Raw genomic sequence first — 19321 nt, 5'->3', positions numbered from 1 at the left:
CTGCACTAAGCTGTAGAACAGGATCTGTATTTATTTGGCCTACCATTGTATGTACACTCCTGGAACAGAGGAGGTACTCAAATAGTTGATGGGTGAATAAATGAGGGATGTCATGATGATTAAAATGAAATCATGCCGGCTAAGCATTTGATATAGTGCCTGGCACACAGCACTGAACTGCTATTCATTTTTGTAACTGTGTAAAGTATATTATTGCTAAAGAATAAAATAATAATGATAAAAAAAATTTTTAGTTCAACCACAGACAGCCCTATCTTTCAAAATGAAATGTTGTTTCCCTCAACTAAGAATCATATAGAAGAAATGATTAAATAAGCATGTCAGCTGTATTAAGTACACAAAAAAATCTGACTATAGTTATTTTAAGTACTATGCATTAATACCCCATAAGGCAAAATTTCTTTTTCCCAGCAACATTAAGTGGTATGTACAGGGTGGCCACGCCAGCACACAGACTAGAAAGTACTAGAAAAACCCAACTCATTTATTTACATACTATCACAGATAACTTATAAAAATAGGTACCAGAAAGATATAAAATTGCAATAAAATACTTAATAAGGTTTGCCAAAGGTCAGTATGAAGTGCCTAAATCCTTGCTCCTCATACATAGAAGAGCAGTATTGGCTACCTTGGGAGTTCATCAGAAATGAAGAGACCCAGGCCCAACCCAGATTATTGAATCTGAATTTGCATTTCAACAAGATCCTCCTGTACTCCCTGTCATTTATATGTATATTGAAGTTTGAGAACACACTGATAAGGTTATGGCTTAAACTTTCTACTTCTATATTATATAACTACAAATTATATTTGAATAATGTGTGATGATAAGGTTTCCAATGTCCCAAAGTCAGCATACTAAATTATGCTCAGGAGAGTTTCAATGTTAGATTCTTTTCGTTTAAGAGAGGGGAGTGGCAGCTCACGTCTGTAATCCTAGCATTCTGGGAGGATCCCTTGAGCTCAGGAGTTCAAGACTAGCCTGACCAAGAGCAAGACCCTGCCTCTACTAGGGTCAATAGAAAATTAGCTGAGCAATGTGGCAGGCACCTGTAGTTCCAGCTACTCAGGAGGCTGAGGAAGGAGGATCACTTGAACCCGGGAGTTTGAGATCGCTGTGAGCTATGATAATGCCATGGAACTCTAGCAAGTGCAGCAAAGCAAGACTTTGTTTCAAAAAAAGAAAAAAAAATTAAAAAGAGAGAGAGAGAGAGAAACATGAGTCTCAATGTGTTGCCCAGACGAACTTAACTCCTGGGCTCAACTAATCCCACCATCTTAGCCTCTTGAGTAGGTGGAACTGCAAGCACACATTATGACACCCGGTTTAGATACATTTTATACATTAAATCTTTTTTCTAATTCAGTAAACAGAGCTAAGATAGGTTGAGGGAAAAAAGTAGCATAATATAGTACTGAAGATTGTGGATTCTTGATTAGATTTTCAGGATATTAATTCCAGCTCTATTACTTAGTTGCTGTGCAAATTAGGGCAAGTTACTTAATCTCTCTGCACCTAAAATGGAGACAATACCTACCTTATAAAGCTTAGTGGAGTTCTTTATAATACAAAAAAAAAAAAAGAATCTAAATCTATATCAACAGACAAACTAATAAATTGATAATCCTTATAAAAATATTGAATCAACTGAAGTAATTCTATATGTAATAACTTGGATAGATACATATTAAATTAAAAATGTTTCAGAATAGCACTAAAGTATAATCTAATTTTAATGTTAAAATTATATATGTATAATTTATAATATTCAGATGTTAAACATGTCACATATATATACAGGCATTTATATAAATATTGATGAGTCTAAAAGTATACACAAATAGTAGAGAAAAACCTCTGGAATTGGAATTAGAATGACTTGTTTTGTATGCTTGAAAAAATAAATTTCTGTGTTTTGGCCACTTAGTCTTTGGTCTTTTGTTACAATAATCCAAACAGTCTAAAAAACACACTTTTTCCAGATATGGTTAGACCAAGATACTTCTGAATCCTATGAAAGTGTACTGAGAATTCAGTATGTTGTTCTAAGAAAAGGCTCTGTAGTATCTAAGAAATGCCTAAAAAACAAACAAATAAAAACAACAAACCCTAGGAGATAAGATTACATTTTCTTGCTTTATTTAATGACTAGTATTCTAGAATTATTATGTCTATTCCTTTTTAATTGAAGCCATACATTATGGATTTTTATGAACTAGCCTGAATTTACTTGCCACTTAAAAATAATAGTATTGATTACTTATAATTATTACTATTTCATGAAAAGATACATTATAATTTTTAAACCACATTCTTAACAGACATTTGAAAGTTCAATGTTAGCTTTACATTTCCTATAGTATTATGTTTGTAAGATTTTATGTTTGAAATGTCTTAGAAATAAGGATATGATCACAATGAACTACTTAGTATATTACTTAAAGCACAAATACAATACTAAACAAACACAGCTTCTAGTATTCAGAGAATAAATCATATCCCTTAAAAAACATGCAAGGATCTTGACAAATCCAATTGCTGAGCATCTCAGTGAATGTTCATTCACGCAGATGAAAATTTTCTCTATCCTAAAATTAGCTTGAACCACCGATCTAAGAGTTTATGACATAGAAAAGAAACTCTAAGACCCCGTAGTTCACAAGAGAAAATATGAAAGTTTGAAGGGATTCAGAATTCCAGGGGAAAAAGCCAGAAGAAGTTCTACACTAATATTTTTACTGAAGCTTTATTGAAATGTATTTCCTATACCATTAACATTCACATTTTTAAATGGTGTAATTGGCGGTTTTTAGTATACTCAAGAAACCATACAACCAACCCTACTATCTACTGTCAGAACATTTACATCATGCTCAAAACAAAGTTTGTACCTCCTAGCTGTTATTTACCTTCCTGTCTTCCTTCAGCCCCCGCCAATAACTAATCTGGTTTCTGTCTCCCTGGATATATTCGCCTATTCTGACCAGTTCTAATACATGGAATTATACAACATGTGATCTTTTGTGTCTGTCATCTGTCACCTAGCACTATCTTCTCACGGTTACCCATGTTGGAGCACAACTTAGTACTTCCTTCCTTGTTACGACTGGATAACATTCCATTGTAGGAAAAGACTTCATTTTGTTTACCTGTTCACCTGTTGACAAGACATTTGGGTATTTTCCACTTTTTGTAAATAGTACTGCTAAAATATTTGTGCACAAGTTTTTGTGTAAATACATGTTTTCAATTCCCTTGAGTATATACTGAATACAGAGTGTCACAATAGTTGCCACATATAGGGAAAATGAGAAGTATTTATAAAAATGGGAAATACTACAAAATATTTATAAAATGTTCTCTATGTGTTGGCAACCTTTTCGTGAAGTACTGTAATGAATATTTTGTAAAGAAAGGTATAATTAGCTACAATTTTCCATTTTCCCTATGTATGGCAATTGTTGGGACACCCTGTAGAATAGAATTGGTGGGTCATATGGCAACCCTATGCTAAGCTTTCTGAGGAAATGCCAACCTGTTTTTCAAATTGCTATACCTTTTCACACCCCCACCAACAACTCGTAAGGGTTCACTTTCTCTACACACTTGCCAACATTTGTTATCGTCCATCTCTGTCATTTTAGCCATCCTAGTGGGTGTGAAATGATACATGTATCTAATTATTGTTCTGATTTGCATTTCTTTAATGAGTAAGGATGTGGTTCTTTTCAGATGCTTAATGGCCATTTGTTGTACATTCTTGGGAGAAATGTCCATTAAGATCCTTTGCCCATTTCTTAATTGTTGGATTATTTGTCTTTTTGTTGAGTTGTAAGAGTTCTTTATACATTGTGGATATTTCCTCCTGTTCTGGAGTTTGACTTTTCACTTTCTTGATGGTGTCCTTTGAAGTACACATGTCTCTGATTTTGAGATAGTCCAATTTATCCATTTTCCTCTTTTGATAGTTGTATTTTGGTCATACTTTATCAATAAACAGCTGACACTTGAACAATGCAGAGGTCTTGGGTGCTGATCCCCTGGCAGTCAAAACCTACCTATATGTTTTTTGACTCTCCCACACTTAACTAGTTATAGCCTACTGTTGACCAGAAGCCTTACTAATAATGCACACAGTTCATTAACATATATTCTGTGTGTTATGTGTATTAGACATTGTATTCTTACAATAAAGATAGCAAGAGGAAAGAAAACATCATTAAGAAGATCATAAGGAAGAGAAAATATATTTACTATCCTAAATGGAGGTAGATCATAATAAAGGTTTCATGTTCACCATCTTCACCCTGGGTGGAGGGGAAGTTGTTCTTGCTGTCTCAGTGGTGGTAGAGGTGGAAGAGACAAATGGACTCACACAGTTTAAATCTGTATTGTTTAAGAGTCAACTGTATTTACACATTGCTGGATTTGGTTTGCTGGTATTTTGTTACATGTATTTCGCATTTATATAAATAAGGGAAATTGATCTATTGATCTATGCTTTTCTCATTTTTGTTTCAGGATTAACATTGGCATCATAGAATAAGTTAGAAAATATTTGTGAAAGGTATCTATGTGTTTACAGAATCCGCACACACAAATATATACATACACACACTGGGTGCTATTACTTATGTATTTCCTTCTTGTTTAAGGAAATAAGCTTTTAAATCTAATACATATTTAAGTACAGGCATACCTTGTTTGACTGCACTTCAGGATATTGTTTTTTTTACAAACTAAAGGTTTGTGGAAACCAGTGTGAAACAAGTCTATTCACACTACTTTTCCAATCCCATGTCTTCACTCCAGGTCTCTGTGCCACATTTTGGTAATTCTTATAATATTTCAAACATTTTCATTATTATATTGGAAGTGGTTATCTGTGATAGCTGATGTTATTACTGTAACTGCTCTGCACTGCCATGAACTACACCCATATAAGATAGTAAACAATTGATAAATGCTGTGTGTTCTGACTACCACCGATACCACTACCAGATGTTCCCCATCTCTCTCCCTCTCCTTGGGCCTCTCTATTCCCTGAAACAACAATATTAAAGTTAGGCCAATTAATTACCCTACAACAGTCTGTAAGTGTTCATGTGAAAGAGTTACACATTTCTCATGTTGAAACAAAAGCTAGATATGATTAAGATTAGTGAGGAAGGTATGATAAAAGCTGAGATAAGCTAAAAAAGCTAGTCCTCTCTCTTGTGCCAATTAGCAAACCTGTGAATCCAAAGAAGAATTCTTAAAGAAATCTAAAGTGCTACTCCATGGAACACACAAGTGATAGAAAGGCAAAATAGCCTTACCTGATAATGAGAAAGTTTCAGTGTTCTGCATAAAAGCTAAAACTAGCCACAAGATTTCCAAAACCTAATCTGGAGCAGGGCCCTAACTCTCTTCACTTCTACGAAGGCTAAGAAAGAAAGTTGTAAAAGAAAAGACTGCAGCTAGAAGAGGTTGGTTCATGAAGTTTAAGGAAAGAATCCATCTCTACAACATGAAAATGTAGGGCAAAACAGCAAGTGCTGATACAGAACCTGCAGCAAGTTACCCAGAAGAGCTAACATCAATGATGGAGGCAGCTACACAACATAACAGATCTTCAGTACAGACAAAACAGCTTTCTGGAAGAAAATGCCATCAAGGACTTTCACAGCAAGAAAGAGAAAGTCAGTGCTTGGCTTCAAAGGACCAGCTGACTCTCTTGTTAGGGGCTAATAGTTGGTGTCTTTAAGTTGAAGCCAATGCTCATTTATCATTCCAAAAATCCTAAGCCCCTTAAGAATTAAGCTAAGTCTGCTCTACCAGAGGTCTATAAATGGAAAAAACAAAGCCTGTTTGATAGCACATCTGTTTACAGCATGGTTTACAGAGCATTTTAAGCTCACTGTTGAGACCTACTGCTTAGAAAAAGATTCCCTTTTAAAAATGAGCATGGGCTGAGGTGTAATTTATATGCAAAAATATTCATCAATTTCAAAGGCAAAGTTTATATTCTAACAAATATACACAGTCCTGCAACCACCACTACAAACAAGAACATTTCCATCACCCAAAAAAGCTCTCTGGTGCCCCTTCATAGTCAACACCCTTCTCATACCTTCAAAGCCAGACAACCACTGACCACAGTAAGTTAACATTTAATAAGCAGTATCCACTGTACTGAACTTGTGATGTATTATGAAATCTTCCTCCTAAAATTGTAAGAATAGATACCATCATCCTCATGTTATGAATAAGGAAATGACACAAGTGAAGTAACTCACCCAACTGAGAAGGACAGACCAAATCCAAACTTACCTAATTCCAACATTAAAAACTATGCAGTATTTACCTAAAAATACTGAATTTCTTGGTTTCCTTTGGAAAAAACATCAGTGTTTACACACATTTCTGTATGCACACCTTCTATCATCATTCTGAGACCGACACCAGGCCCTCTACATTCATTTGTGTTACCTTCCCCAGTCTTTGTAAATATTTGAAGTTGGTGTTATTTTGTGAAACCACTTATTTTAAAATTAAAAAACAAAAAACATGCAAAACAGCCAAGTTACACATTTACAAAATATGTAGAAGTATACATATTAAATTGCTAACATTACTTACCCACTCCCCTCACTCTCACCCCAAAATAGGGAGGAGAAGCAGACATGATTAGATTTGGTTCTTGATACATTTATATAATGTTCGTCTTGTTAAGGTATATATCAAATTTGTAATTAATGTGGACTGAAATATATTCCAGATGCTATCTTCTGAAAAAAATACTACATAAAATTCTATAGCTGTACAGATTGAAATTTCTCTTTAAAGCATTGTAATAAAAATATGATTCCAGGTGATGTCTTTTTCTTAATATTAGCAAACTGGTACAATAACTATCATTTAGTACAAATACAGTATTTTTAAGAAATGAAGTTTTACACTGTTGCTCAGGCTGGAGTGCAGTAGCATAATCAGAGCTCACAGCAGACTCAAACTCTTGGGCTCAGGGAATCCTCCTGCCTCAGCCTTTCAAGTTGCTGGGATCATAGGCACACACCACTGTGTCCAGTTAAACTGTTTCTTTAATTTTTGTAGAGACAAAAGTCTCCCTATGTTGCCTAGGCTAGCCTTGAACTTTTGGCTTCAGCCTCCCAAAGTGCGGAAAGTATAGGCGTGAGCCACCACACTCAGCCATCATTTAATATAAATATTAAAATATACTTGTTATCTTCTATAAAAACAGGTCACTTTAAACAATGTTCTTATACATGTGATTCAATGATAATAAGATAAATTTGTGGCAAATATGTGGCTACAGCCTTCCTATTCTTTCTGATATCACTAATGACCCTCATCTCTGCACAGACTAATGAAAACAATTATACAAACAGCATTGAATTTTGTATTCTAACAAAGATAAAGACAAATAATTTTAATATACGAGGCCGTAGAAAAACAGCCTTTTAAGGGAGAATTAGAAAGCAAAACTGAAAAATCAATCTAAGTTTTCAAAGTACATTTTTTAACATTTAAGATAAATTAGTACATTGTTAAAATCACAGTGAAATTTTGTAGAATTAAGATTTTCTTGACCTCAACCCCTGTTTTGTTTTTTTGGGGGGCAAATACCCTACTGTTGTCTTTTTCCTAGACTTACTGCTTATTAACTATGAGAGAACAAGTAGTTTGTTTCTGCCTCTAGTGATATCCATAATCAGAGAACATCGAGTTAGGGATGGCAAGTATTTCACTGATAAGGCAGATGGTTCTTAAGTTCATCAGAGGTTCTACGATGAGAGCACCAAGGATATACTAGGTCTATGCACACTCTGGATCCTGGAGTCATTCACTGGCCCTTTCCTTTGCTTCACCTTCAGAATTTTCCTCTCTTATGGTTGGTTCTTTTGTTTCCTCTTTAATATACAGGGTTGCCATAAAGTTTGTGTGCAATTTAAAATAGTGTGAACTTTATAGCTACTCTGTATATTCAGGTTTTTCTTGTCCATAAAAAAATAAAAACAAAACACTTTTTTTTTTTTTTTTTGACAGTGTATCTCCCTTTTTCTATCTTGGGCTTTCAATTCCCACCCAAAGTTTCTGAAAAAAAAAAAATCTATACAATCTATACTCATGAATGAAGCTTTCTTATCTTTATTATTTGCTCCTGAACTTCATGTAACTTATACTCCAGCACATTTCTGAAACTCACATAGCAAAAGTTACCAATGACCTACCTATAAAACACCATATTCTCAAAAACCTCAACTCTGAATTCAGTTTTCTGATAGTTGGAGAAAACCATATAACTATGAAGAACATTCATCTGGATACCCCAAACTATCGTATAATCTTTTAGTAAAGCCTTATTCAGCTCTATTGCCTACTCCCTTGAAAACTTTATCAGCCCTTCATTATTCTCTTCAAGTATCCAACCAACTTCCTCAACCATTATTCTTAGTAAATTACCTCCCTTGCCAACTATTCAGGGACCTTTTGGCATATTATCCTCTCCCTTTCTAGAAACTATTTTTTCAACATACAAGTTTTGTTACCAGGGTCTCCCTCTGCTGTCCAGGCTGGAGTACCATGGCACAACCATCACTCACTGAATCCTTGAACTCTTAGGTTTAAGCGATTCTCCCACCTCCTCCTCCCAAAGTGCTGGGATTACAGGTGTCAGCCATTACACTCAGTCGTCAACATATATGTTTAGTGGCTCATATATGTTGAGCGATATATGGATATGTGGATAGCTTTTAAATTTCTACTCCTAATCAAAACCTTGGTCCTGACGTGCGTGCAAAGTTTTACTTGATTCCCAAGAGTCCCTGAGCATTTATTTTTTGTCAGTCACTGTGGTTGGTACTTTTCATACACTATTTTATGGCACCCCTATAAAGTAGATATTATTCCAATTTTACACACAGAGAAACTAAGACTTGCTCAACACCACACAACTAGGATTCAGGCAGATTTATCCAGCTCAAAGCCCATAATAATGGAAGTTAACATGAGAATATACTTTGTATAGATGATAGCCTAAGGAATTTCTATGCTCCAGTACATTTAAACTTTATAATTATGTTATCAAGCAGTTGTGATTGCTTTTTCACCCTAAAGATTGTTTTTTAACTTCCTATTGTACAGTTTTGCCTTAATATTTATCTCAGACTCATTATGTGCAAGACTGAACTCCTTTCATCTACTTTCAGTCTGCACTTCCTCTTATTCATGTACTCCTTTACTTTGATGAATGACACCAACATCTCCCAGTTGTCCAAGGAGAAACCTAGAAATCATTCCAGATTCTTCCTTTCCTTCCCACACTGTATGTTCTCTTAATTCTCTCCAATCGTATTTCCTTATTTCATGTCTTTGACATTTCTTTTCTGTCTTACTACATTAAATACAAGCTCCACCAGGACATAAGCACAGAATAGTATCTAGTTCTTATTAGACAGTTGATGAATATTTGCTGAATGTATAAATTAATCAATTAGGTTGCAAACCAGTTTTCCAACTTTTGGTCTTGCAGCTCTTTGATCATTTATTTGCCTTGCTCTCTTGTGAATCCTCTCTCATTCTCCACATTACTACTAGAACTTTTTAAAGGGCATATCTGATATTAATCTTCAGCATATAAAACTGAAACTGGTTCAACTCCTATACGTAAGAGTCTCTAAGGCTACCATATTCTGGCTCTTCCTGTCTCATCATCCTTAACTTTTGCTATTCTGTGCCTGCTTTTACCATATACATATATACTCCGGCTTAAGCACTGCTTCAGTTCATGTAGTTTCCAAAATACTGATGCTATCTGGAGCAGTCTAGTTCATTGGCACTCATCACTCCCCTAACTCATTCAACCCAGCTCAGGAAATATATTTCTACCCATCTCAGAATGAGTTAGGGTCCTCCTTGATGTTCCCAAGGTGTTCATATATTGATTCGTGAACATACTATGACCATAGTCTTCATCATCTTTTGGAACTATTAAATTAACTGCCAGTTGCCCACGCCAACTTTTGAGGGCCTTATAGGCAAAGAAAGCTCCCTTTCATTTTCTTTCCTTCTTTTTCACTCTTTCTTCTTGCCTTACTATTCCCCAGCAATGATCTCCCAGTTTCTGACAAAATGAGATCTCAGTAAATGTAGATTAATGAAACGACAGTATCAGATTTTGAAATTAGGTATAAAACATCCTCTGCATAATTAACAATTTGGTTTTATATGTTATAATTTGTTAGGAGAGCAAGAGGTGAGAATGAAAAGGATAAACTAAAGTATGGAGAGGAAGATAGGCATTCTTCTAGTAGTGGGTGAAGCTACAAAGGCAGAGATTTCAGATCCAAATGTTTTCTTGGATTAAAGGCTTTGGAAAGTTATTTTTTATCACTCCTCTTCAAACTGTAAAGTATTTGGTAAATGACTGTTTAAAGCTCTTGAACAGCCTTCAGTCTAGAACATAAGGGTTCTGTGTTGGCTCTAGAACTTATTGGGAAGGAGAGGACACCAAGAAAAATGCATGATGTTTTTACTAGTTTTGGTCTTCAGTGACTTCTGAATTCTTAACAGCTCACAGCCCACCAATCTAATAACTGTTTAAATAATAATTTTTTTTTCTCTCAGCAAATACATAGTTTTTCAGTTACCTCTGCTGAAGCTCATGTCATAACTTACCTGCCTCTTTCATGGAACCTTAACATAGTGTAATACAGTTATCCTATCAACCTGGCATTTTCCTGTTAGAAGTACCACAGATGAACTTGGGAATTATTTTTTTTCACAAATTATTAAAAATTATCCAATGTAAATATCTTTACCTATGCTATAAAATTATGTTTCCTGAAGTGAAAGAAGAGAAAAAATATGTAACTAGGTGTTAGTTGCTATAGTATGTACTTCCACAGATTTTAATTTACCTAGCCATTAGAATATTTAAAATAGATATTGTCTCTAGTTTAAACATGAAGAAATTAAACTTAAAAACTAGTAAAAACTTGCTCAATGACACAGCTAAGAAATAGAATATTCAAACTTATATCTGTTTTATTATAAAGACCATTAATTAATTCACTGTACCTTCCTAAATGTAAATGGGTCTTATTTTGGCTAATAATTTCCTCATTTATAAAACACTTTCCTAATGCATATCCTTTAATTTTAAGCAATCCCAGGAGCAGCTGATATTCCCCCTTTGAGGCCCAGTAAGTTGAAAAGCAATAATTAAACTGACAGGACTAAATCTCATAGCTTCTGAGGAAGAAAATCAAAGTATTAAATACTAGGCTCTTCTGCTACCAAGACAAGAAGATCAGCTCCATCCTTGATAAATGTCCTTCCGTTAATCATGTCTTCCTACAGTGGAATAGGAGAACACCAAGGGTGTGCTTACATTGACAAAGAAACCAAGGAACTAAGGCATTTTAAAAAGATAAGTTTGTAAGTTGTCAAAAGAAACCCAGAAGGCAATACTATAATCTACTATAGATAGTATATGGTAGAAAGTATGTGAGCCTTGAAATCAGAGTGTCATGAGTGTGACTCCTGCCTTTGCTACATTTTTTTTCTTTTTGTAAAGTATGTTAAAGTAAATATCACAAATCATTTCACCTCTATGTATTTCAATACGTGTCTCTAAAATATAGACATTCTATACTTATCTATAATGTTATTATTTAAAATGAACAGTAAATTCTGATATCCTTTAATATAGCCAGGCCATCATCAGATTTTCCTTACTGACTCATAAACGTCTTTATGCAATTTGCTTCTCTGAAGCAGAATCCAAACAAAGCCTCTATGTTTCATTTGGTTGGTGTGCTTAAGTGATACTCTCATTTCCGTACTGCTGACTTGTTACGGAAACCAGATCAGTTGTCCTGGAAAAGCCCCATATTCTGTGGTATCGTTTCCTTTTGGTGTCACTTTGTTCATCTGGCTCAAGGGTTGGCAAGTCTTTTCTGGAGAAGGACAGATGGTAAATATTTTCAGCTTTATGGGTTCCTGTTGCAACTACCCAACTCTGTCACTGTAGTACAAAAGCAGCCACAGACAATACGTAAACGAATCAGAGTTGAAACTCAGGTTGGATATGACTGGCAACCCCGGCTATAGAAATTTGATTTAACATAGGTTCAACATTTTTGGCTGGAAAACTTCAGAGCTTATGTTGTATATTTTATATTTATCACAGCAGGAGGCACACACTATCTGTTTGCCTGTTCTCCTTTTCAGAAAATTCAGATTAATCAACAGGTTAATTTAAGACACACTGATTTCTCCATTGAGGAGTCCTCATATGACCATACTGATGCTTTCAACCACTGACAATCATAGCCTATATAAATAATTTTATTAGAAGTAGCAAAATAATAGTTTCATCCTATCATTACTTTTATATTAATTAAAATTCTGCAAAGAAATTTCCCTCCCAATATTGTTATATGCTTACCCTGAAACAGTTTGTACAGAAAAAGGGAGGATAAATTCTTTCCTCACAATTGCTTATTTTTAAAGTATGGAGTTAGTGTCCCAATATATTTCCACTGTAAGCACCCAGCATATCATTGTCATTATAGTTGGGGTGTGTGCTTATAATAATATTTCTTATTGTAAATCTATCATTATAAACACAGAGTTCTTTAAATTCAGTGCATTTCACCCAAGTGTCTTCAGTACTCTTGTTTGCTGTTCAGGTCCTCTTACCTTTGGCCTCTTTGTATCAGCCCCTGTGTCCTTTCACCATGATACTTATCTTTGGTAGCATCTTTGCCTTTGGATACAGCAGCATCTTTTGGTTCATCTTTTGTATTTTCTGCACTAGACTGGAATCAGACTGGAATCAGTCATTCATCCCATGACCTGTGGATCTTTCTAGTGAAGAATGGTATTTAGAGACCTAACAATGGTTCTAGTAGTGCTCAATGCTGTTGTGCTATCACTGCAACATTTCATCAGGAGAGTTTAAAAGGATATATAATTTTAAATTCTATGGGCAAAAACTTAAAGTAGTATAATTTCTTCTAGGAAAAAAATCCTGGTTCTAACTATGAGACTTTAAGAAAATAATTTCCTCTGTAGTTTCCTATAAAATATAGGCAAAATAGAGTCCAACTCATAGTTTTGATATAAAGATTAAATCAGTTAATATATATGCAAACCATCAGAGCAATCATTAACATATGGCAAACATTCAATAAAAATAAGGTATTATTTTAATTTTTATCAGATCTTTAAAAATACTCCAACCTTTGACACAGTAATTCTACTTTTATGAATCATAAAGAAAATAATAAAAATTCAAACAAAAATAAAGGCATGTTAATTGCAGCATTATTTATAAATGTAAACAAAATAGTAAACAATTAAACCACCTAATGCTCAACAGTAGAAAACATTTATGAAGAAAAAGTGATTTGGAAAAATGCCAAGGATATGTAAAATAATACCAGTAGATCCATTAGCAAAGATTACAATTCCTACATCACAGTCAAGTATGAATGTATGTTTCAGTGAACCATATTTTTACTTTTATGTCATTATTGAACATTTGATAAAACAATTTGATTTGTATATATTTAATAAATTGGGAAGTAGCATTTATTTGCATTTCTTTGACTACTTTTGAAGTTAATCTTTGTTTCTAATTTGTTTAGCCATCCAGTTACTGTTTCTATAAACTGTCTTTTGTCCAGGTATCTACTGAGGAAGAAAATTAACATTTAATGTAGAAAGTATTTGAATAAGTTATTTAATAGCCTGATAACAAACCTTGAGGGTAAGTAGTGTAAAATCCAATAAGCTAGCTTCTTGCCATTTAGAAATCTCAATTAATAGCAAACTGAAATTAACTTAGAAAACATTAATGATCTGGCATCTCTGGGTCATCTATTAGCATCACAAGCAGATGAGCTCTAGCAATAATTTTAGGAAAGTAAATGTATCAGGAATTAATCAGCTTGCTTATGAGCTGCACTGAGTTAGAAGGGGGTCTCTAAGTAAAAGTACAAAGAAGCAGTACATGGCCAGGGGTAACAGCACAGCATTTAGAGCCATGCTATATGGGTTCAAATTGTAGGTCTTCCATTTACTACATGATTTTGGCTAAGATTCTTAACTTCTCTGTGCCTCAGTTTCCTTATCTGTAAAATGGAAATAGTATCCAGGGTGACAGGATTTGTTATAAGTAAATGAGTTTATCTGTGTATATAATCTATACAGTCAGAATGTCTCTGCCACCTCAAAATCCCTATGTTGAAATCCTAAAACATTAAGCTTACAGTATTAAGAGGTGGGGCCAGCTTGGCGCCTGTGGCTCAAGTGCCAGCCACATACACCTGAGCTGGCGGGTTCAAATCCAGCCTGTGCCCGCCAAACAACAATGATGGCTGCAAACAAAAAATAGCCAGGCTCTGTGGCAGGAGTCTGTAGTCCCAGCTACTTGGGAGGCGGAGAGGCAGGAGAATCGCTTGAGCCCAGAAGGTAGAGATTGCTGTGAGCTATGAAGTCACCACACTCTACCAAGGGCGACAGTTTGAGGGTATATCTCAAAAAAAAAAAAAAAAAAGGTGGGGCCTTTAAACCTTATGAGGTGATTAGGTCATGTGGATCCTGCCCTCAGAAAGGGGATTAGTGTTCTTATAGAAGAGACCCCCAAAGAGGTTGCCCTTTCAACCATGTGAGGACCCAGCTAGAAGGTACTGTCTGTGAACCAAAAAGGAGCTTTCATCGGAGTGACTCTGCCAGTGGCTTGATCTTGGACTTCTCAGACTCAAGAACTGTGAGAAATAAACTGTTGTTTATAAGCTACCTAGTTTATGACACATTCTTATAACAGCCCAAATGGACTTAGATACGTATATAAAACATGCATACAACACAAACACACAATGATAAGAATGTTGTCTGACTCATGTAGCTATGAATACTATTATGTAAGTGTTTGCTATTATTACAAGAATGAGTTTACACATCATCTCCTCCTTGCCTCCTGCTACTTTAAACATACTATGAAGCTTGCTATTCAAATGCTGTATTGTACTGTAACTACTATCTCTATAATTTTGATGGTCAAGGTATATTTTTTTAAAAAGTGCTCTAGATGATATTCCAGAAATAATACTTTTTAAAAAAAGTATAACAATGAGAAATCAATATTGATCACATACATCACAGGAGTTTCCAACCTCTTACAACAAAGCTTCTCAAATTTAAATATAAAATAAATCACAGAGGATCTTGTTAAACTGGAGGTTCCAGTTAAACATCTGGAGCTGGGACTGAGATTCACATTTCTAACAACCTCCCAGGTGGTGCCAATGCAGTTAGTTCCACAAGAGGCCTGAATACCAAGGATTTAGAGTTCATAAGCAAGTTTAAAGAAGTTCTGTATCTGGAACAGTGGTTTTCAATCTTCCTAAGACCACGGTCCTTTAATACAGTTCCTGTGGGTCACCACCCACAGGTTGAGAACCACTGATTTTATATTACATATAAAATTTTTTGTGAAGGTGCATTACTTCCAAGGAAAAGGCCTATAGTTCTTACCATATTCTCAGGGATGAGGATGAGAGTAGGGAATAGAGCAGGGAGGGAATCTTTGGAGAAAGTAACAAATTAGACATAAATCATCTCCTACAGCTAACTGATACAGCAAAACTGTCATTATAAAAAAAAAATTTGTAAATAGACATAGACAAATTATAACTCAGAAGACTATCTTTATAGAATAAAAAGATAAGAATATAAAAGCTTAAGAGAAAAAAAAGCCAAGATATCTAATATTTGCTTCATAAAAGTTTTAATAGGAGGGAATTTATAGGATAAGAAGAATATATATGCACTTACATATATAAATTATTGATATTGCCCCTTCAACCATGTGAGGACCCAGCTAGAAGGTGCTGTGAACCAAAAGGGAGATTTCATCAGACAATGAAATCAATAATATATATGTAGGTGCATATATATTCCTCTATATTGGTATGTACACATCAATAGTATATATGTATGTGCATATACATTCCTAAGATACAGGTATTTCAGAAAAAATAGTATGTTCAGATGAAATGGCCCTTCAAATAGCAAACCGTAATAATGATAGAAATACATACATAGATAAATACTAGGGAAAACTATAAACTCCAAATGAGAAAGGAATTTGCAAGTTTCTAAAAGAGCAAACATACAAAAACAAAAGGGTAACTTAAAAGTTACATGATGATAAAGTAACGTACACAGAATTCTGAAAGAAATTATTGGAGCCTGGAATTCTATATCTAGCCTAATCATTATTCAAGTGTGAGGACATAATTTTCAGATGGTATTCATACAACCCATACACATTTCTTGGTAAAGGAAGGGAAGGAAAAAAACATAATTCAAGAATGTAGTTCAGCAAAATAAAATTTTATCATATTAAAGATTTCAAACAAATTGACATAGGACAAAAAAAATCAACAGAGAGAGAGAAAGAAGAAAATTTAAGGAGTCAAAATAATTATTGAGAATGGGATGCAAACTTTAATGCAATGGGTTTTGGTAAGTACTTTAACTTTTTTTTTTTTTTTTTGCTTTATAGCATAAAATTTCAAATGTGAATAAAAGAGAAAGGATAGTTTAATAGCTTCTCAAGTATAACTCTCCCACTTCCAGCTTCAAGGATAATAAAATGCTTACTACAATTGTTTTAAAGGTGATTACAAATAAAAACAAGGATGTCTACTCTGGCCACTTCTACTAAACATTGTACTGGAGGTTTTAGTCTAGGAAATTTGGTAAGGAAAAAAACCCAAAACATTTCAATTGGGAGGAAAGAAGCAAAACTACCTCTGTTTGCAGATATGACCTTGCACATGTAATTAAAATATCCTAAGATACTTGTAAAAACAAAAACTTAGAGACCCCTACCTCACACCATATATAAAAAACAGGTCAAAATGGATCAGAGATCTAAATTTAAGACCTAAACTACAAAACTCTTATAAAAGAAAAAGCAGGAGTAAATCTTCATGATCTTAGATTAGGAAATGAATTTGTAGATATGATACCAAAAGCATAAGCAACAAAAGAAAAAATAGGTAAAGTGGACTGCCTCAAAAGTGAAAGCACTTGGGTCTCAAAGAATGCTATTAAGAAAGTGAAAAGACAAAACTAAAGAATAGGATATTTGCAAATCACATATCAAATTAAAGAGTTGATATCCACACTGTGTTAAGAACTCTAACAATAATGAAAAGACAAATAATCTAGCGAATTAAGAATTGAGCAAAAGGGCAGTGTGTGTGGCTCAGTGGGTAGGGCGCCGGCCCCATATACTAAGGGTGGTGGGTTCAAGTTCGGCCTGGCCAAACTGCAACAAAAAAATAGCCGGATGTTGTGGCAGGCACCTGTAGTCCCATTTGCTCAGGAGGCTGAGGCAAGAGAATCGCCTAAGCCCAGGAGTCGGAGGTTGCTGTGAGCTATGTGATGCCACAGCACTCTACCAAGGGTGATAGAGTGAGACTCTGTTTCTACAAAAAAGAAAAGAATTGAGCAAAAGATTTATATAAGACATTTTTCCAAAGAATAAACACAAATAACCAATAAACATATAAGAACCTCAACATTATTACTCCTTAAGGCAGGGGTCCTCAAACTTTTTAAACAGGGGGCCAATTCACTATCTCTCAGACCATTGGAGGGTTGGACTGTGGGCCCTGGGACAAGTCGGCGGCTAAGCAGGACAGGCAGCGGCAGCAAAAACACCTGGTGGGCTGGATAAATGTCCTAGGTGGGCTGTATGTGGCCCGCGGGCCCTAGTTTGAGGATGCCTGCCTTAAGGAAGGGCAAACCAAAACCTTGAGAAGCCATTTCACACACATTACGATGGCTATAATAAAAGACAGACAATAAAGTGTGGGCAAGGGTATGCAGAAACTGCAACCCTCACACATTGCTGGGGGAAACGTAAAATAGTACTGCCATTTGGAAATCAGTTAGGAGTTCCTCAAGGGTAAATAAATGTAGAGTTATCATAAGAGTCAGCAATTCTACTCCTCTAACAGAACAGAAAATATATGTCCAGACAAAAACTTGGACATAAATATCCATAGCAGCATCATTCACAATAGCAAAAAGTGAAGACTACTCAAATGTCTATCAACTAATGGACAAACAAAATGTGGTATACCCATATGATGGATTACCTGGCCAATATCAAAGAATGAAGTACTGAATCTTGTTACCATATGAAATGAACCATGAGGTCACATAACGTATAATTTCACTTATACGAAATGTCTAGAATAGGCAGATTCATAGTGACAGAAAGTTGATTTGTGGTTGCCAGAGACCAAAGGGAAGGAAGAATGGGTTAGTGATTGTTAATAGTTACAGGATTTCCTTTTAGGACAATGCAAACATTCTGGAACCAGAGAGAGGTGATGGTTGCATAATTCTTAAACTATTAAAAACAACTGATTATACACATTAAAAGGTTGAAGTTCATTATATAAAACTGTTATTTTTTTAAAGCATAATATAACATGACTAAGTGGTTTATCCTGAGAAAGAAAGGCTAAATATCTAAAAAATCAATGTAACTCATTATACTAACAGTCTAAAAGAAAAAATCAAATAACAGTAGGTGCAGAATTAAAAATTTTTCAAAATATAATATCCACTCATGATAAAACTCTCACTGAACCTCCGAACAGAAAAAAACTTCCTCAATTTGATAAAAGGCATCTACAAAAACCCTATAGGCAATATACTTAATGCTGGAAATGGAATTCTTCCTCCCATGATGGAAAACAAAGGAAGCTATCTCACCACTCTTATTCCATGAACTACTGAAAGTCTTAGACAATAAAATAAGGCAAAACAAATAAACAAACAAACAAACCAACACCTCACAAACAAAATAAAAGGCAAAGTTTGGAAAGACAACAATAACACTGTTTGTATTTACAGAGATGACAGAGTTATGTAGAAAACTAGAAGAAAGTCTACACAAATTCTCTTGGAACTAATAAGTGAAGTTAGGTTGCAGAATACAAAATTAACACACAAAAGTCAATCAATTTCATATATATAAGCAAAGAACAATTAAAAATCAAAACTTTACAGTAATACTTTCAATAGTTATCACAAATGAAATACATACAAATCTAATAAAACATATATAGGATCTATGTGTTGAAAATTAAAAACACTGGCTCGGCACCTGTGGCTCAAGTGGCTAAGGTGCCAACCACATACACCTAAGGTGGTGGGTTTGAATCCAGCCTGGGCCCGCCAAACAACGATGGCTGC

The 19321-nt window shown here is 34.8% G+C and overlaps 1 protein-coding gene across 2 annotated transcripts in view; it reads right to left on the bottom strand.

Moving 5' to 3' along the window:
- The window catches only part of LRP12 (LDL receptor related protein 12), a 74249-nt gene that overhangs the window by 40579 nt on the left and 14349 nt on the right, over window positions 1–19321 (bottom strand). The window lies entirely within an intron of this gene.

The sequence above is a fragment of the Otolemur garnettii genome, unplaced genomic scaffold, assembly GCF_000181295.1.
Source record: "Otolemur garnettii isolate 467f Iridium unplaced genomic scaffold, OtoGar3 scaffold00004, whole genome shotgun sequence".
Taxonomy (NCBI): domain Eukaryota; kingdom Metazoa; phylum Chordata; class Mammalia; order Primates; family Galagidae; genus Otolemur; species Otolemur garnettii.
Note: the sequence above shows the minus strand (reverse complement) of the source record. Positions and strands in the feature narration are given on the sequence as shown.